Source organism: Lissotriton vulgaris, chromosome 1_2 (genome assembly GCF_964263255.1).
Source record: "Lissotriton vulgaris chromosome 1_2, aLisVul1.2, whole genome shotgun sequence".
In the NCBI taxonomy this organism is placed as follows: domain Eukaryota; kingdom Metazoa; phylum Chordata; class Amphibia; order Caudata; family Salamandridae; genus Lissotriton; species Lissotriton vulgaris.
In genome coordinates this window covers 364295674-364316837 of record NC_141686.1, presented here as the reverse complement: position 1 = coordinate 364316837, position 21164 = coordinate 364295674, and the positions used below count along the sequence as shown (strand labels likewise).

The window sequence follows — 21164 nt, the reverse complement described above, 5'->3', positions numbered from 1 at the left end:
AGATTCCAAAGGAATTAACTACCTTTACCAGAGGTCTGACGTGAATATTGACTAACTATTTTAAGACTCATGCTAAGCAACAAACTAACCCGAATGAAACCACCATTGTTATGGCTCTCATTAATGCGCGCTCATTATGCAGGCACAGTCAGGAAATAGCGGACCTTATCATCGATTACAATTTAGATATTCTTTTTATCACGGAAACATGGACCGATGATTCGTCGGACCCTGATCTAGTGATCGCAGTACCTAATGGATATAAAGTCCATCGACAGGATAGAGTTCGGAAAAGAGGAGGTGGGTTGGCTATTATAGCTAGGGAACGGTTCGCAGTCAGAACTTCACCCATTCCAACCACTTCATGCGAAGCGTTGCAGTTTGGTATCAAGCTCAGCGCTCTTTGCAATTTCAAGGGGTTACTTCTATACCGACCCCCAGGAACAAGGACAGGTTTCCTTGCTAACCTGAGTACCATATTGGAATCATTAACTACAGAAGAGTCTTTTACGGTTCTGGGCGACATGAATTTCTATTTAGAACAAAATAACCACATGGACACTTCCTCCCTTATTTCAGATATGTTGACACTGGGGCTAAGACAATTGGTTCCCTCTGCCACCCATCTGGCGGGGCATACCTTAGATGGTATATTTTCTAACGTCGAGGGTCTGCATATATCGGATATTCTACCGATGCCTTGGACTGATCATTACGCCATATTTAGTAAAATGACAATTAAGGCACACTCGAGTAAGAAAGCTATTTCAACCGGCCTAGGCTCCTTTAAAGATTGGAAGAACATAAACCAGTTAGATCTAAAAACACAATTGGACAGTACCTGTCCACAGGTGTCCACCGATCCTAACATGGCAACACAACAATACCACAATTGGCTTGGCCATGCTACCAATCTTTTAGTTTCCATCAAGTCCCTATCTAGGAACAGATCCATACCGACTGCTCCTTGGTACACTGAGGAATTAAGAATACAGAAACAATGTAACAGGAATAGGGAAAGGCATTGGAGGAAAACGTATGATACAGTGAGCAAGATTCGTTATAAAGAATCCTTGGCTGTCTATAAAGCAATGATTGTAAAGGCGAAAAATCATTCTATTCAGAACAAATTGACAAAGCTAAAAATTCAAGCAAGCAATTATACGTGATTACTAAAACATTGTCAGGTAACGCTCCTGATCTTATACCCCCCCCCATCACAACTATTGTGTGATGCCTTGGCTAACTTTTTCTTCTCCAAAGTGGACGACATATATCAAGCCTTCACTTCTAAACCAACCACCCCTTCTAGTATACACCCGATAAATGCCTTCTCTAGGTTTAACTAACTTACAACCGATCATATAAGGACCATTGTCTCTACAATTAAAACAGGATCCGCTCTTGACCCTTGCCCTTTCTCAGTCCTCCCACCAGTGATGGACTCTATCATTCCCGTCATTACACAAGTTTGTAATTCCATACTGAGCTCCGGTATATATCCTAACCCTCTAAAAAACACGCTGCTGAAACCTCTATTAAAGAAACCAAGCCTGGACACAAATGAATTAAAAAATTACAGGCCCATAGCAAGTCTCCCTTTTATAGCTAAAATGGCCGAAAAGGCCATGAATTTACAATTATCGGAGTACATTGAGAAACACCGACTGCTGGACGATACACAATTCGGTTTCCGAAAGTATCATGGAACCGAAACTGCCCTGATCAAAGCCGCAGATGACGTCAGAGCAATTCGGGACCATGGTGGGACAGCAGTTTTGGTATTGCTTGATTTATCAGCAGCCTTCGACACGGTCGACCGTAAGATCTTAGTCGACCATGTCGGAAAGATGGGTATCTGCCATACTGCTACAGATTTGCTCGCATCTTTTTTGGCAGATAGAACACAGGCTGTCACCTTAGGACCTTACCAATCTGCCAAGCTTTCGCTGCCGTGTGGGGTTCCTCAAGGCTCAACCCTCAGTCCGACCCTATTTAATATCTACGTGTCGGACCTTGCTAATGTTATCAAAGCACATGGGATGAGCCTAACCTCCTATGCGGACGACACGCAATTGGTACTGGCCATCAAAGGTTACGGAGGCGAGGTGGCACAACGCTTCCAAAATGGAATGTTGGAAATTGGAGAGTGGATGGCAACAAACTGCCTCAAGCTCAATGCTGAAAAAACTGAGGTAGTCATTTTTGGGCCCCTCTCACCAGCCTGGTCATCATCTTGGTGGCCACCAGCCTTCGGAGTATCCCCGAGTCCGACGGATAAGGTCAGGAACTTGGGTGTCATTTTTGACGAGGGTCTTAACTTCATGGATCATGCAAACAAAGTAGCAACCACAGCACACCATAAATTAAGAATGATTAGGAAAATCAGTCCGTTCTTGCCAGAGGCAGCTACTAAAACATTGGTTAGCTCTCTGGTCCTATCGTCCCTTGATTACTGCAACGGCCTATTCCTAAACGCTCAGGTTAGGGTCACGATGAAGCTACAGGCAATACAGAATGCCGCAGCACGTCTGCTTTCAAGAACACCTAAATTCGCGGCCATATCTGAAACCATCAAAAAATACCACTGGCTGACGATCCGGAGCAGGATTAAGTTTAAATCACTGTGTATAGTGTACAAGGCACTCAATGATCAAGGACCGCATTTTCTTAATGACCAGCTGATTCCCTACATACCTTGTAGACAGCTTCGCTCCACCACCCTTAACCAGCTAGTGATCCCACGTTCCAAAACAGTGTCCTGGGGCGACCGCCGCTTTTTAGTCGCGGCACCCAAATTATGGAACACTTTGCCTCAAAACATCAGACTAAGCCCCTTACTACTCCAGTTCCGCAAGAGTTTAAAAACATGGCTCTTTAATCAATAATTTCCACCATATTCCTTTGAAGCATTTAACATCGAGCTGAAGTTACGCGAATTGTTTAGCGCCGAGACGCCTGCGGGTATTCGTTCGCGCTTTATAAATGGCAAAAATAAATAAATAAAAATAAATATTAAAAAGGGTAGGACTGAGCTCCAAACCCTGGGAGATGCCAGGAGCCGGTCCTCTGTGTGATGAGACGATAGAGAGGGGGTATAACTTGAAAGGACCACTCCTTTAAAAAGGAAGTAAACCAGGCCAGACCTTTGCCCCGTACCCCCAGGTCAGTGAGGAGAGTTAACATTATTGCATGTGAGACAGTGTCGAGGGCCGCACTTCAATCTAGGAGTATCACAGCCCGGGATTTGCCAGCATATACAGTACTGCAAAGGGATTCAGTAACTGTTACAAGAGCAGTTTCGGTGCTGTATGATCTAAATCCATTTTGGGAACAATCTAATATTTCATATTGTTCTAATATTTTGGTTAGGAGATTGTTTACATGTTTCTCTGCATCCTTGGACAGAAACAACAGAAGAGAAATGGGTCAATAGTTTTCTGGCTGAGTGGAATTTAGCGAAGACTTTTTTAGAAGACGGATAACCTTGGCGTGTTTCCATGATATTGATACTTCTTCAGTGCTCAGCAAGAGTTTGGGTAATTCTAGAAATAGGGGTCTGATGCTCTCCTGAAATTTCAAAATATAATCAGGTTTAAATGGGTCATCCGTAGATCCAGATTTCACTTGACGCATTAAGGTGGGAATAGAATCTGCGTCAAGTAGAGCCAATTGGTCCAAGGGAGCCCATTGTGAGTGGTAGGTCCCTGTGTCAAGAGACAGGTCTGACTGTTTTCTCACCCCTGTTAAAGTAAAGATAAAGATTATTGACCAAGCTTGCTGCAGTGGCTGTTAGAAGCTTCCGATAATCCAGGAGTGGAGGTGGGTTTATTCAGGTGTTAACAATATAGAAGACTTCCTCAGAAGGCGTACAGCTGTTTTAATTTGTCTGCAAATAATTCGACACAGGCTGTTTTAATCAGTTTCTTATAGCATTTAAATCGCTCTCAAGTATGGCATTCATGCGGCAGCATTATAGGATTTGTGCCAAGCGCACTCTAGTTCTTTGAATTGCTTCTTTTCTGAGCAATGCTTCATTGAACCAAGCAACTGGCCCTTTTTGGCAGCTATTTGTTTAAAATGCCTGTTGCACTGTTCTGTTTTTAATTAGGGGATGTGTCTATACCTTAATAAAATGTTCACCATTATTTGCCACATCACCCTATTTTAACCCACCACATATTTTTGTGTTTTGCTCTGCACTTCATCTTCTCTATGGTCAACTACTCAGTTGCTTATTTTGTTTTCTAAAGTGAATGTGGGTGTGATCCAACCTATTACCATTGGAATGGAGATCTCTATGATCATGAGATACACCATTTCTCTAGCTGGATGACCAAATGATAATGCTGATCACGACGAGAAGTTGATGGTAATCCAGATATAGGAGTTTGGTTCTCACCACATATCACTGTAGCGTTCTTCTTCTGTTTTGAGTTCCGTATCCGTTGGCTTTTTTTGTGACTTAGGTACCAACTTACCTCTGTGAAGTTGTAGATAGCCTGCCACAGTATTGGCCTTTAGACCCCCGGCTTGTTTTGTTGTTCATAAGTTAGTAATTGGGGATGTGAACCTGGGCTGGTCTTTAAAATTTCCCTTTGACCCTTCCTCTCCCGGTATTGTTGTAGCAGTAATCAAATGATCCAAGGCAGAGTTGAGCCATGCTTTGGTGGAAGCCTTCGCACGTTCTATATTGGAGTCTAATAGAGGCACACTCCTTTCGTTAAACCTTAAAAAGGCAGATGGGTCCAGTTTATGCCACGACCTCTCGTGGGGTTACCGGTAATATTTTTTTCAATGCTAGTAGTATCAATCGTCATTGGCACCAAATAATGGTTTGACCAGGCCCCTTGAACAGGGGGAGCAGTTTGAAGGGTGGCCAGGTTGGAAAAAATAGGGTCCAGCAGGTGGCCGGCCTCGTTGCTGATTGTTTTACTAACCAGGCCAGGGAACAGAATGCACTTAACACAGGTTCTGTGAATGATTGTGATACCAACCCATCTGCCACAGGGTGTATCGCATCTTTGAATGAGATATCCTGGAGGGAGAGCACAAACATGTTCTACATATGTAGATTGAGTGAGCCATGTTTCTGTGAGGAATAAGACACTGAGCTTGTGATCCAGGACGGGGATATCAGCATAGTGGCAGGTCAGTGCGCGAAAGTTAATGCTGTGCATTTGTAAAGTTAATGACAATGAGTTAGCCTTAGAGGAAGTAGTAGCAGAATTAGTGAAGTTACCCTTAATAGTTGAAGCAAAACGACAATGTCTGCAGTGCACTCCGGCCATGCCGTTTTCCCCAAAGGCGAACGGGTGTAGACAAACCTTGGTGCAAAGTGGTCTGAATAACAGCGGTTAAGGGGCAGATTGGGTAGTCCTAGGCGATGTCAAAGGAGCAGGGGTTCTGGACTCAGGCACTGACAGGCTTGCCTTAGGTTCACCTTCAGCACATCCGAACATTGACTGCCATTTTATAGCAGATCGGGCTCATGGAGCTTTCCCCAGGTGAAGCCACTAGACTGCTAACCTCTCTCACTCTGTGGGCAGAACAAAATGGCCACTGATGAGAACAGTAGCTCAACTACAGTGAAGAACGTCAGCAAATCGCACCCCACCACACAATCAAATTCATAGGATTCAGTAGCAGCACACAATGTTTAAGAATGTTAAAATTTAATGACACCAGTTTTTAAAAGCGCCTCGAGTCTAGCAGCAAAGTCTCACCACAAAGACAGTGTCTGTGCATTGGCCGCCTTTTTATGGCCACCTTTTATGGTAGATTGGACTTTGACCTTTCCATGAGAGGAGCAAAGCCTGAAAAAGCACAACACTTAGAGTATGACTGTCTTGAGGGGGGAGGTGAGGGTCCAGATGTCCGACAATATCAGCAAGGGGCATAAAAGGATCCTAAAGAACACCCTGCTTCTCGGGCATAGCCACAACAGATCCAAGGTTCATGTGCTATCAGTCCACTCTCTCAGATTCCATTTCCTGTGCCTCTGGGACTACAGCTGCTTCTAGACCCCCTTCCTGTAATGCTGGTTCTCTCTGCTACAACATTGGTTGCAGACTTGAAGAACGATTTGGAGTTTGGCTGAATTGTTATTGCATCACAAATGTGACAGATATCCCAGTCCATCTTAATACAATTGTCACTGGGTTAAATGCACTTCTAATATGGCGGGCGGAATACTCATCACCTTTGTGATGCAGTAACCTGTCCACCAAAATCTAAATGAGACCCTTGGTGTGCATCGTGTCCAGTGTCTTTTACGTGTCACCCCAAGCAGAGACCGCCATCTGCCTATGACCCACTGCACCAGTATTCCCTGCCCAATAGGGACAAGCTTCACTTTATTGCACCAGGTATACAGTATAAAGCATGCCAAGTACCTAATGCAAATTGAATGCCAGCACGCAACTGTAAGAGATGTGGCTGCTATTCCTGGCTATTATTGTTTAATTAAACGTAATCTGTTCCTGATTGCCAAGCCTCATTGTTCTACTTTTTAATAATCAGAACCTGATTCAATACAGCAATGGTCACAACATTCCACACTATCTGCAATTAAGGGACATCTACCTCTCCTTTCTGATAACATGAAATTACAAGATTTCTTGTTGGGTCCTAGGTCACCACATTCTAACTGATTCATATACGCCACTTACAATGAACCGTGGAAGCTGCTGAACACTAAAGACAAATTGACAGGATTCATTTGGAAAAGTCATTGCCTGTTGTGGACAAAGGCATGACTACATTGTCAACTCACATATATTCTTTAAATAATACTGTATCATATGCATTCAATGTTATACTTAATGACACTTCTCTCTTACAGCATGGGCAAAGTCAACTGAGAACGATTATGTAATTGAGTGGAAATTGCAGGGGTTAAAATCAAACCGTGTGCCATGGAAATATCTCAACACAACAGAACGGTTTTTGCCTTAAAATTTAACACGCACACAAAGACTGATGGCAAAAAAAGATGGACGATAACCTGTTCTACACAGGCTGGCTCAGTCATACATCACAGTTAGGTATGGAAGTTTAGGGTATCCCAAGGTATCTGGTAAAGGGTACTCCCACTATACTCTCAATAGTATAGGTACTGTTAGGTAGGAATAGAATATTATATATTTATATAACCACACAGTAATGTTATAATGGTTGAACCTGTTCCACGGATTCCACTAGTAAAGCAGAATTGTGTGTTAGGACAACAGGACGTGAGAGAGTAGGGAATGAGTCTATCTACAAAGTACGTCAGTCCCTGTTGGGCCAATCCTGCTAGCTCACAGTGCCTCACCTGAACTCCTAGTCTTCCCAGAGTAACAAGTGATTTCAGCAAACTCTAACACGACCCTCTATCCCCAAGGGCACTGTGGAAACAGATCCTCACCTTTGTTACTCACTTACTCACTCATGCATGCCCATTGTAAACATAAGAAAGACACAAAGAAAGTTTACGATACATTTATTGAAACTATCGTAGTCTATTAGGAAGCAAATATGCTGCGATCATTAGGCAAATGCAACTAAACATAGTAATTAGAATTATTACCAGACTGTATAGGACACACATCCCAACAATGGCAAATTATATATCTGTCTAGTTCTACCTTTATTTTGGGAGCACAGGGATATATTTGTGATCTGGGATTGGCCCAAGACCCCATTTCTGGTGTATGTATTTACATGGTCTGCATCATGAGTGTAAACTTAGTTTATGCAGGGTTGCATGTTAGGCACTGCTGTTGTTCCAGATCAGTCCTCTCTGCCGGAATTCTCCTCTCTGCCCACAAGGGGTCAGAACACCATTTTTATCGTTAAACAATTGTGCTGGAGATACAGCAGTGTGTTCGTGTTATGTCTAAAAGTAAGGAGCTGTTGCTGGACGAGCAAAGAAAACAGTGCACCATGTTGTTATGTATTCCAAACAACCTTGTATAAAATTTAAAGACGAAATCCGAAGAAGAGTCTGGGAATAACAAACATGTACAGCGTATTCTCAAAATAATATCGCAAACACAAATGTGTTATATGTGGCAATGCAGAGCAAGCAGGGGCAGCCTAAAACTTCTAAAACGCAAAACTAAGGGAGAGACAAAATGGGCCCAAAAGGGAAATCTCTAGAAACTTTTGTATCTTTTTATCCATTCTTGTAAGGATGGTTACACTGCTATTTATTGCCTAATAATTGCAGTACAGTCTTTGTATACAAGATTACGATGGTTTCAATAAATGTTTGAAAAGTCAATTTGTATCTTTCTTGTTTTTAACTTGGGCACGCAAAAGTAAACAACAAAAGGGTAGTTCTCTTTCCATGTACGTTTACTGGGTTCAGATGGGGCGCTGTGAGCTAGTTAGAAGCCAGGCAAACAATTCCTGATCAAACGTGTAAACCACGTTCCCATATGTTGACATTTATGCAGTCCAGAATACACAGTCCTACTTAATTTGTAGGAACCACAGCACATTCCCACGGGTAGGACACAGGCAAAAAAGAATTGGTTTTCAAGTCAGTACAAAAGGAAAAGAATATTCTTTCAAATTCAAAGAGATAACTTGCTACAGGGAATGAGGAGGCATTCAGTAAAGAACTGTCAGGTGAAAGACGTGTCTCACAGCACCCATTATACTGAGTGTGTTGACTTGGGTAATGAGCCCCTGTTGGACTCAATGTAGCAGCAACCACCATTTTGGAAGGGGACACAGATGTTCCTAAGTGCATGAATCCAAATATCATGGGGTCTGTGTTCTTAGCTAGCCTTGAAGGGAGGAAGGTAATTACCCTGAAGGATGCAGGTTCTTACGGGACTATTGTTGGGAGGGAGTATCTCAAGCACAAGGAGATTCTCTCTAGTGCGGTGGGGATGACATTGAGTGCCCGCTACCAGAGATGAGGTAGAAATTAATGGCAAGTCTACCACGGCCAATGAAGGGTTGAGCGAGAAGCAAGGCGCAATGATGTGATTGACCCTGGTTAAGTACCAGGAGCAGAAGCCTTCTCATGGATACATCTACGGTTGCTTGGACAGACAGATCAAGCTTACTGTTTATCTAATTAAATTAGACTGAGATTGTCTTTGTGACAGAATCTCTGCAAATGTCCAAAATCTTGAAGTACGAGTCCTGCAGCCACACCTTGTTAAGTTCTTTCACAAGTGCACTGGAAAATAAACCTTCTGCCCACTAGTCTGGCTTCAAAAAGGAGATCAACAACCACAAAAGCAAAGAAGCAGCTTAAGACACAGGGCGGAACAGCTGGATTACTGATAGAGAGCACATGCAGCAACATATGGACTTCTGAGATAGACCACATCAATAGGGATCATATTCTCACAAATTAGAGCTCTCTTAAGAAGATCAACCTTGCTTAAGACTTTGTGGTACCCATTTCACAGCAATAGCTATAAACGTAAAGTGTGTACGCTTAGGTATGACTTTATAATATGGAGTTTGGCAGATTTCAGTTGTAGTAGTAAGTCCTGCTGCCATTGTATCATTTTCTAGAGTTGGAATAATGTCCCTGCGGTGACTTTGGATCAAGAACTGTTGTAAATAATGGGCAGCTATGAAATGCTTCCAATATTGTGTCAGTTGAGGTGTTGAGACATGTGATCAAGAAACCTGTGTGTGCGTAGAACAGTTGAACTCTGGGCACCAATGGCCACATGAAATGTATAACTGAAGCCTGGAGGCTTGAAAAGTTAGAAACTACAAAAAAGCTCTGGTAAGGAGAGCAGAAAAAGTCCAAAGAGACAAGAGGTTACAGCATGGTAAAAAGGTTGGTCCTGTGACCTGCTGGAATCAGAGAGGTCATCTTTGTGAAAATAAACCTGCAAAGGAGCCAAGTGCAGTGCAACAAACAGGTGCAGGAAGACGTCCTGAGCATGAAGACGTCCTGACCAGAACAGCTGAACACACCTATCAGAACACTCCACCTGGGTATTTCAGGCAGGAGCTGGCAGGTGCAGGAGCTGGAGAAGCTTTTTCTTTGGGTCTCACGATCAGTCAGTGGTGACGTGGCAGTATTACCTTGCCCACAAAAACATTTAAGACACAAAAGGACTCACCAAAGTTAGTTTTAGGTCATCAAAGCATCCCAGTGAAAGTCGTTGATGGCTTTACTGATGCCCAACAGTGTTCCACAAAAGAATACCAGTCAGGTGTAAATGTTTTGACACAGTTTAATTTCCGGCCACATATGCGCAGCATTACACACGCATGGTTTGCATTGTCAGATTGTATGTGTATAAACTCTAATTTGAACTTTTCACAACTTGGAAAACGTTCGATTTTAATTCAGCAGAATGCTGGGGTAACTTTCCTACCGTAGTGGGAAGGCAAATGGATCACCCACCAAACATTGTGGTGTGTACAAGGGTGTCTCAAATGGGAAATGACAATACGCACTGGAAAAATGGCACGTCACCAAAAAGTGATACATTGCTACTATACGTGTTTACACTTTTTTTTGTTACAGATTGGGCACTCGGTATTCAGTTTATCAAGGCCCAGCGCTTGGTATCAATCAAGACATAGTGCTGGGTTAGACTAATTAAGGCCTTAACTGGTCTGGTAGTTGCAAGGTACTCAATTGGAAATAAAGGCAGTGCTGAGTCAGTGCCCTCTATGGAGTCCACTGGAATAGGATTCTGCTGCAGTGTCTTGAAAGCTTCCAGTTGCAGTCGCTGTTTTTAGAGGTCACTTGCTTTAGGTCGAATATCCCTCGATGGAAGGCATTGCAGGCAGACTTTCCAATCATTCTGCTCCTATCAGTGTCGGGGTTCCAGAACATTGCTCTTCCGCTCAGCAATATAACTAAGCAACTCGAGGGCTATGCTACCTCACCCTTTCTTTTTAATCTGTTTGTGGCAGCACTGAAGGGTATTCCATTCCTTTGGTTTGAACGTGTGTTAGAAACGGGTAGCGTGGTGCAGAGCGGGCGGGCCAAACTCCGGAGGGAATGTGTAAAGCATCCGTGCAGCACACACAGGCAACACATAAAGCACACTACAAAAAGAGACTCCACACCAGGTTGGGTGAAAAACAGTGTGTGTATTGTATAATGAACACATCAGAACGTAATCACAGTTGCTTACACAATGTGCCAACCGGCACTGGGTAGCAATTTACACAGGGACTATTTACAGGGCAGCGCCAATCGGGCCGTTGCCAGAATGACCACAAGGTATAAAGATGAATGTAAAACCGACAGGATTAAATGCGCCCCAGCCAGTACTTACTAGTAAAATAATGCGGGCAGCACTACTGCTGTAACGTCAGTCACAATAGCTCAGGCCGGAACATGTGAGCATAATTTCACATCAACATAAAACTTATCAACATCATTAGCACCACAGCATTCTCATAAGTCCATTTGTGTTACTGAAAATTCTGGACCCGTGTTATAAACATCATCGTATCATGACGATTTTGGTATCAGCAGACCGGAAATGATGAGTATACTATATACGAGCATTTTCGCTGTGTTCGAGTGATGGGATCACCGTTAAATCAGAGTTTCCGTCCTGAACCCTCGGGTTCCATTTTGTTAACGGCGGCCATTTTGTGATTGCCCTCACATAGGCGAGTGTCTAAGGCCAAAACCGAGTCTGAAGGACACGTACACCTTTGCTGACTCCTCTGTGACCTGGGCAAGCTGACTCCACTGCCTGAAGCCAAACCTGTTCGGCCAGTTCTTTTCCCAGTGGCCGAATGAGATTAGTATCAAGGCACAACATGTCATAAACCTTTCATCGCACACGAACCATGCCTAATCTTGCACACACCTGTCCCTGTTTCTTTCTTTATGACTTGCTTTACAAGGAGGAGGTGCCCGTTTTTATTAGGGGTCCGTCGCTATCTGATGAAAATACTGGGCCTTGCCGGGTAATTGATTATGGGCTGGACAAACTGAATTGTGGGCTTGTCATCATGACTCTGCTTTTTCTTTGTAGGGAAAATATGTAAATGGTTAACTGTAAAATAAGGAATGTTTGCCTAGGGCATAATATTTTGTATAAAAGGAGAAGGCTGGCTTTGCAAGATTGAGCAGTCTCCTGAGAATATACACAGGGTGTTGTACTTCTAGGATATCTGTTACTGGCTGCAGTCAATAAATTAGATCTTTGACTTCACCTAGAAGACTCTGTGTTTCTGTGGTCTGAAACAGGAAGGACTCGAAGTCTTTGGGTGTGTCCCCAGGCACCGCTGGGTTCTTAAAAACCCGGTACTTCAGTTGGCGCCCAACGCGGGACGATTTCAGCAGTACCGGTCCAAGCCAGAGGTTCGTGAGGAGCTTCGTGTGAAAATTCTGGAGGAAGGCCGCCACTTCATCGACCCCTGTATGTCGACGTGGTCCGAAAGTCTTTGCTGCGAGGTTCCCCGCTTCCCGACGGCTACGAAGGACGGCTGCCCTGACTATCGCCCTGTTTTGGACCCTTGATGATTGGTAGAGCGAAACGATAGACGAGTCTTCTGGTAACGTCATCGATACCTCAGTTAAGTATAAGTGGAGCGTCTCCCAGTCCTTAGTTTGGTTCTAAGTTTTTGGGTATTTCAAGGGGATCTTTGATTTCCTTGGGACCGTTTTGTTTGGAACTTGCAAGCGCCAAAACCAAGGGACTCGTGTATTCACGAGACTATCGTATTCGATAATCCTTCGAAGTTTGAAGCTAGACTAGTGAGCGAAGATGCCTGGTCTTAGCAGACTTGGAAATTTGTTTTGTCTTGGTTGTAGTAGGGATTCCCGATTGGAGGACTCGTGTCCGGTTCCTCCAGTTGGAACTCCAACATATGAGCTCTATGTGAAGCATGGCGTAGACCCCATCACATATAATGAAGTATGGATCCGATACACCAGGAAAGATGGTGTTCTAAAATGGCCCCAATATGGTAGTTTTGACACCGACATTTTAGATAATTTGGAGGTTCGACTCTTTAAAAAGAAAGCCCGGCCGGCGATGTTTGACTCTTTCCGCCTATGGCGAAAGGAAGCCAAACAGAAAGAAATAAAATTAGCAAAGAAAAATAAAAGAGAAAAGGGTATTTCGATAACGCAAGCTGCTATGCAGTTCAAAGATAACGAAGAAGAATAGGCAAGTGAGCAGTTGCACAGGCAACGTAAAATGGCGATTGATAAATGTTATCCAGTTTTGCCAACTCTTCAGCAAGATGCAGCAAAAGAACTTGAAAAAGATCCTTTAATGTCGCATTTATTGAGTTCGCCACCCCCTTATGCGCAGAGTGCTACAGCACCCCCGCAACCTCTAGTTGTGCAACCTCCGGTTATTGTGCCTCAGGTTCTTCCACAGCCGCCAGCTCCTCCTCAGCCGGCTCCTACTCCTCTGGTGCAGCCTTCTCAAGGGCCACTGACTTTGCTACCTGCTCCGCCTTTAACTTCTGCAACTTTTCCACCTGTTCTTGCTACTTCCCCTACTACTGCTCCTACGTTGACCTTTTCTCAGTCCGCTTTATCTCCCGTCCTGTCGACCTCTACTTCTGTTCGACAGAGAATGACAAACACTGTTACTAGTCTTCTTCCTCTTTTCTTTGGGTCACTGTTATGGCAGGGTTTTAGCAGTGATAAAAGATCATTATTCTTGCTCGCATCTAGTATAGGCCTTCTTAGCCTGTGTTGGCCCTTTTAAGCCCTTTTTCCAGACCTAGAAGAGGATAGCTGCTTAATATGCCTTTATTCTTGACTTTAACCTGTCTATTGCCTATTGGCTTTGACATATTAGACATATTGGTATGGTTCATGTAGGTATTCTGACAGAGCTAAGGAGCATTTCACCCCTTTCAGGCCTAAAGCTAGAGAGACTCCATCTTGATGGAAGCAGAGAGGCTTTCTAGGGCGAAGGCAATGTTTTCACTTAAGGCTGTTGTGCTGGAGGGAAAATCCAGTTAGGACTGCTTCTTATCCGAGGAATGTGTTTTTCTCTTGGGCCCAGACGTAACAAGCAGATGGCCACTGCGGTTGCGTGAAAGCCTGGGAGCTGGCACAGGAATTCGGTAGGAGACAGCCCTCCTGTGGAAATTTCCATGAGGGGAGAGGAATCCATAATAGCGAGCTACAGGAGAGGAGGAGTGGTCAGTTCAGTTTTGGAAGTCTGCAGCGTGGTGTGCAGTTCAGCGTGGTGCTCAGAACAACTTGGAGCATAGGACTGCTGAGAGCCCAGAACAACTTGGAGCTCTGAATAGCTTGCAGAGAGAGAGAGGATGTCTGCTGGGAGCTGCAGAATAGAGTGCAGTTCTTGAATGGAGAAAGAAGGCAGACGATTGCTGAAGATGAGGAGAGAGAAAAGCAGTGCAGAGAGCATCAAAGAAGGCTGTCAGCTGGAGCAACTGAACCAGAGGCGTACTGATGTGGTGAAGGAGGGAGAGACAGAGAGAGCCCTAATCCCACCAGAGGCAGAGAGAGAAATCTTCCTTCTAATAGGTGAGGTAGTCTGAATTAGTTACATTTACACTCTACACTTAATCTTTTCCCTTTTTAGCGGAGTGTTCCTGTTATGTGTAATCCTTCTCTTTCAAGCGGTGTGTTCTACCTATAGTTTTTGTCAGATCTGTGTTGTATTAATAATAAATGATCCCATTAATTAATGAATTATTGTGCATGAGTTGTTTTATGATAAAGTTATCCTGGCTTCAAGCCAGTTGCTGTTGAGCCACTGATGGAGGGGGGTAGGAGCGCTTAAATCAGAGAACAACTCTAGCACATAGTGTGTATATCTTTGTCCTCATACAGTAAGAATAATCTTTCCTGGTAAGTATTGCTGTTTGAACAGATGCTACCCCTGATCAGGTAAGTAATAGTGAAGGAGAGAGGAGACTTGCAACCAAGGGACTAAGTTAGTACACCATCCTGTAGTAGATAACCCCCAGTTTATAACTAACTGGTGTGTAGTCCCTATTCTTGTTCACTAAAGGTAAACGGCGCTTCTAGGTAATTGCCAGGTGCATGAATGGATGAGTAATCCCAATCAGGTGAGTGGTGATCACATAAATAGGGAGTGAGTGAACCTTTGATGCCAAGAGCAGGTAATACATAATAATCTGGACCCACACTCAAAGTTATTATTGTAGTTTCATCCCGAGTAGACAGCTGAGATAATATCCCAATATATATATGTATAGGTGTTCATAGGAATGTGGTCGTCGTTGATATGCGGCGTTAATGAGAGCACTGGGGAGGATTACCAGTGTGTAAAGCCACCGGATTGTGGCATAAGATTAAATGAGAGCGGTGAGAGGGAGATTACCGTGTAGGTTTCGCAGGATCGCGAACGCTTTGGAAAAGGAGAGCACTGGGGCTGCAGACCCACGTGTGTAGACGCACCAGATTGTGTGTCAGATCTGCCCTAGGGTAGAACGGTCTGGGTCAGGGTGGCCGCGAGACCAACTGATGTAAATAAGTGTGGTGTAGGGTATGGATATCCCTAGTAATCAGTGAGTATTCTTAGTATCCCTATAGATTTAGTGGTGTTCTTAATAATATGAGCCTGTATATTGCGAGTTCCCTATCCTCAGGTAGGTACCAGGTGCCTGGATATAGAGGAGTCCTGAGGACGGAAGGTGAGTACGTTTTGGCTGGGTCACAGGGGCCCCTGGGGGCTGATCCCATCTAAACAGAAAATCCAGCCATTACATTTTGGCGTAGTCGGACAGTTTACGAATCCTGTGTGACCCCATGTGTTGTGAGTAAGCGCCAAACATTACATTTTGGCGTAGTCGGACAGTTTACGAAGCCTGTGTGCCTGGCCATGTGCTTAGAGAGTTGCCCATGTGTTCTGAGGGAGTGCCCTGAACGCTAGTTCCATCTGGCTTAATGTTGCAGTTTATGTAGCCTGTTAGACCTATTGGCTTGAACAGTTGCAGCGTGAGGAGATTGTATTTCATCATGGCATTTGGTTTATTCAGGGTGGAAGGAATGGTTTTCATCTTGGTGTTTAAACTGTCAGAGTTGAAGGATGACATTACATGAGAAAGCCAGTTACATATATGTGATGGTCCAATTGTATAAATGTGTGTAAAAAATGCTTTTAAATTGCCCATTCAATTGCTTGCTGCATCTGCTTATGCTGTGCAATGTGAAATGTGTTCATTGTTCTATGATCTGTGGAGTTATGTGAATATAGCTCCTTGTGAATAGCGCCATATTTTTGTGACTTGTGAGGTGCAGGTTCTCATGTTGATCTGTTGTGTTCCTTGTGCATTGCGCCTTGGATACATTGTTTGTGGAAAGATTGTCTTGTAAATATGACTTGTAAATAGCGCCATATTTTTGTGACTTGTGAGGTGCAAGTTCTCATGTTGATCTGTTGTGTTCCTTGTGCATTGCGCCTTGGAAATGTTGTTTGTGAAAGGCTTGTCTTGTAAATATGGCTTGTAAATAGCGCCATGTGGTCATGGCTTGGACAGGGCATGTTCTCATTACGTTTGGCAGGAGAGAGCTGGATCTTTCTCGGGTGCTTGGGGATAACGTTTTTGAAAATATGTGTGTGTCATTTGTAAACGTGAAGAAATGTGCTGATGATTTTCCCATGTAAAAATGGACGTTGGGAAATGATTCTGTTTGAGCTGCCAAAGGGTTAATATCTTGAGTTGAGGTGGCAGCCTTTATTTTTTACATGCTGTCAACATGCATGGTTATCTGACCTGACTATAAAAGTCAGTGAATTATTTTAAGGATTTTTGATGGTTTGATTTTGACTTTTTTTTTTGGTTCCTTGGTCAGCCTACGTGCTTTGTCAGTTTCTTGACGGAAAGGTAACATCTTGTGTTTTGAGAAGGGTTCTGTTCATTTCACATTCCTTTTGAAATGCGTCTACGAATTTGTGTGGGTTCACCTTGGAAACTGAAGTGCTTATAAATCAACCAGTGAATTACGGAGAAAGCTGTTCTTTTAAAATGAGAGAAATGTTAAAAAAGATAGCCCGTTTCAGTGCACGCTACGAGCTGTTTTCATTAATTATTTCTGTGAGGGGTTTCCATCTAGACAGGAATGTGTTGGTTTTACAATAATAAATCTTGCCCGACTGTGCATGGTAACATGTGCAACTATTTGCCTTTGAAATGAAAATGTTCAAATGAAAATGTATGTTTTTATAAATGTGACCTTAAATAAAATGTTAAAATGTATTTGCATTTTTAGGCTGTTTTACAAATTATTTCTCTTTGACAAATGGACCCTTTTTAATTGGCAATGAACTGTAACAGAATTGTTTTTGTTAAACTCGAGCTTCTGTTAGTTACAAAATAAGGCAGGAGAAATTTGTTTTTTGACCTTGGCAAGACCAGCTGGTCTGCGCAGACGAACCTTTTTTTTTTTTTTTCCTCATTCTGCAGGCTTCGATTACGTCCCAGTGTGTTATGATGGGCTACAATCCAATTTTCTTCCGCGCACGGCTTGTTTATTTAAGGGCGGGGTGGCCTGCTCTTCGGATTCTGACCTGGGAAAATGGGAGGCTTGCAGTGCCCTGCTGATGCTGTCATAATTTGGCGTTACTCCAAATTCTTTTTTTTCACACTGTAGCATGACTCTTGCCCAGAAGGGTGAGACTGGCTTAGTTAGGATTAGGGTATGTTAGGCCCCACTCAATGTTGCTAAAAGTTAAATTTTGAATGTTTTTAATTAATCAGGATATTTTCTTTTCAATAATGAAAGGCACCCGGGGTGCTTTTTAAATGGAAAATTTTATTTTACAAGAATAATGATACTTCTTCTCTTGTTTCTAGGATGGCTGCAGTTGGGGTGCGTGCGTGCGTCTGCCCACTCCCTTTATTTGTTTTAGCTTTTTATTTTCATGTTATTATTTTAGTTTATTGTTTTGGATGATGGAACCAGACCAGACCAGACCAGATCGGGTGATGGATGGCCGCATTGGAGGAAGTACCGAGGATGCAGGGTGGTGGCCTACACTGAAGAATTTGGACATTAAATAATCCCTTGGGCAATCAGGCCCCACTTTAAAAAAAAAAAAAAAAAACGTGTTATTCCCTGGCTTGCAATTTTGATGTCCCTATAAGCAGGCCCCACTTTTATAGTTTTTCTAAATGAAGGACTTTTTTTCAATGATGACGCACACATGTGCTCCACTGTGTGATTTAAGATTGATGTTACACTAGTTATCTTGTAGACTGGGGTTGTAGTTTTTTTTACTGTTCTTGCATTTTCACCTTAATTGATCAAAGGGTGGTTACCTTACAATTTAGATGGTTCTGGGTGGTGTGTCTTTTAGTATGATTATGTGTTAATGTTTATCAAGACCTTGCAACAGTTTGTCATGTTTATTTCTCAGATTTCACCTTAAATTGACTAATGTCAGCAGGTAGGCCTCATTTAGGCCTATTGTTATTTTCATCTCACATATTAGCACCTACACCAATAGTTTCATGAGTCATCATTAGCTTAAGTTGCCTATAGTACGTAAGGCTCATTTAGGCCCTTTCTTGTTTTCTCATTAGAAGTTGAAACACATTTAGTTTTTAAGTTCACAACTGTAGGTAGGCCTCATTTAGCCTTAAGTTGTCCGAAGTAGGCCCATTTAGGCCCCTTGCTGTTTTCATTCAACACATAAGTCCCTACATCACTAGATTTCACCAGTTATCATTAGAAGTTGAGGCACATTTAGTTTGAGGATGCTTTGGTTAGTTTCTGTGGTTATCAGATCCAATCTCAGATATTTTCAGCATTCAAGTTAAGGGTGCTTTGATTTGTTTTTAGGTTTCTATTCCCTACAATTGAGTTTCAGGTAGAATTTTCTTGAGTTGTCATTGTTTTTAGGGAGTTTTTTAGGTTTTGATTTGTTGATAGACTGTGTTGATGTTTGTTTATCTAGATGTTATTGTTTGTCAGATGTTCGCAAGATAAGGATCTAAGGGTGGATGGCAGAGTCTTTTGGGCTTTATTTAGCAGTGATATAGATCTTAATCTTGCTCACATCTAGGATAGGTATTTTTAGCCTATGTTGGATAGATTATGTTGATGTTTGTTTAGATGGTTGTTGTTGTTTATAAGATGCTCGCAAGATAAGGATCTAGGGTGCAATGTTATGGCAGGGTTTTAGCAGTGATAAAAGATCATTATTCTTGCTCGCATCTAGTATAGGCCTTCTTAGCCTGTGTTGGCCCTTTTAAGCCCTTTTTCCAGACCTAGAAGAGGATAGCTGCTTAATATGCCTTTATTCTTGACTTTAACCTGTCTATTGCCTATTGGCTTTGACATATTAGACATATTGGTATGGTTCATGTAGGTATTCTGACAGAGCTAAGGAGCATTTCACCCCTTTCAGGCCTAAAGCTAGAGAGACTCCATCTTGATGGAAGCAGAGAGGCTTTCTAGGGCGAAGGCAATGTTTTCACTTAAGGCTGTTGTGCTGGAGGGAAAATCCAGTTAGGACTGCTTCTTATCCGAGGAATGTGTTTTTCTCTTGGGCCCAGACGTAACAAGCAGATGGCCACTGCGGTTGCGTGAAAGCCTGGGAGCTGGCACAGGAATTCGGTAGGAGACAGCCCTCCTGTGGAAATTTCCATGAGGGGAGAGGAATCCATAATAGCGAGCTACAGGAGAGGAGGAGTGGTCAGTTCAGTTTTGGAAGTCTGCAGCGTGGTGTGCAGTTCAGCGTGGTGCTCAGAACAACTTGGAGCATAGGACTGCTGAGAGCCCAGAACAACTTGGAGCTCTGAATAGCTTGCAGAGAGAGAGAGGATGTCTGCTGGGAGCTGCAGAATAGAGTGCAGTTCTTGAATGGAGAAAGAAGGCAGACGATTGCTGAAGATGAGGAGAGAGAAAAGCAGTGCAGAGAGCATCAAAGAAGGCTGTCAGCTGGAGCAACTGAACCAGAGGCGTACTGATGTGGTGAAGGAGGGAGAGACAGAGAGAGCCCTAATCCCACCAGAGGCAGAGAGAGAAATCTTCCTTCTAATAGGTGAGGTAGTCTGAATTAGTTACATTTACACTCTACACTTAATCTTTTCCCTTTTTAGCGGAGTGTTCCTGTTATGTGTAATCCTTCTCTTTCAAGCGGTGTGTTCTACCTATAGTTTTTGTCAGATCTGTGTTGTATTAATAATAAATGATCCCATTAATTAATGAATTATTGTGCATGAGTTGTTTTATGATAAAGTTATCCTGGCTTCAAGCCAGTTGCTGTTGAGCCACTGATGGAGGGGGGTAGGAGCGCTTAAATCAGAGAACAACTCTAGCACATAGTGTGTATATCTTTGTCCTCATACAGTAAGAATAATCTTTCCTGGTAAGTATTGCTGTTTGAACAGATGCTACCCCTGATCAGGTAAGTAATAGTGAAGGAGAGAGGAGACTTGCAACCAAGGGACTAAGTTAGTACACCATCCTGTAGTAGATAACCCCCAGTTTATAACTAACTGGTGTGTAGTCCCTATTCTTGTTCACTAAAGGTAAACGGCGCTTCTAGGTAATTGCCAGGTGCATGAATGGATGAGTAATCCCAATCAGGTGAGTGGTGATCACATAAATAGGGAGTGAGTGAACCTTTGATGCCAAGAGCAGGTAATACATAATAATCTGGACCCACACTCAAAGTTATTATTGTAGTTTCATCCCGAGTAGACAGCTGAGATAATATCCCAATATATATATGTATAGGTGTTCATAGGAATGTGGTCGTCGTTGATATGCGGCGTTAATGAGAGCACTGGGGAGGATTACCAGTGTGTAAAGCCACCGGATTGTGGCATAAGATTAAATGAGAGCGGTGAGAGGGAGATTACCGTGTAGGTTTCGCAGGATCGCGAACGCTTTGGAAAAGGAGAGCACTGGGGCTGCAGACCCACGTGTGTAGACGCACCAGATTGTGTGTCAGATCTGCCCTAGGGTAGAACGGTCTGGGTCAGGGTGGCCGCGAGACCAACTGATGTAAATAAGTGTGGTGTAGGGTATGGATATCCCTAGTAATCAGTGAGTATTCTTAGTATCCCTATAGATTTAGTGGTGTTCTTAATAATATGAGCCTGTATATTGCGAGTTCCCTATCCTCAGGTAGGTACCAGGTGCCTGGATATAGAGGAGTCCTGAGGACGGAAGGTGAGTACGTTTTGGCTGGGTCACAGGGGCCCCTGGGGGCTGATCCCATCTAAACAGAAAATCCAGCCATTACAGTCACAGA

General features: G+C 43.2%; 1 long non-coding RNA gene and 1 pseudogene across 2 annotated transcripts in view; one reads left to right on the top strand and one right to left on the bottom strand.

The window, feature by feature from the left end:
* The window catches only part of LOC147736883 (uncharacterized), a 74712-nt pseudogene that overhangs the window by 7636 nt on the left and 45912 nt on the right, over positions 1–21164 (bottom strand). The gene's annotated exons all lie outside the window — the stretch shown is intronic.
* Positions 13583–20114, top strand: LOC147736884 (uncharacterized). The gene is made up of 2 exons (XR_015307589.1): positions 13583–14455; positions 17755–20114. It is a non-coding gene; the product is annotated as an uncharacterized LOC147736884 (long non-coding RNA).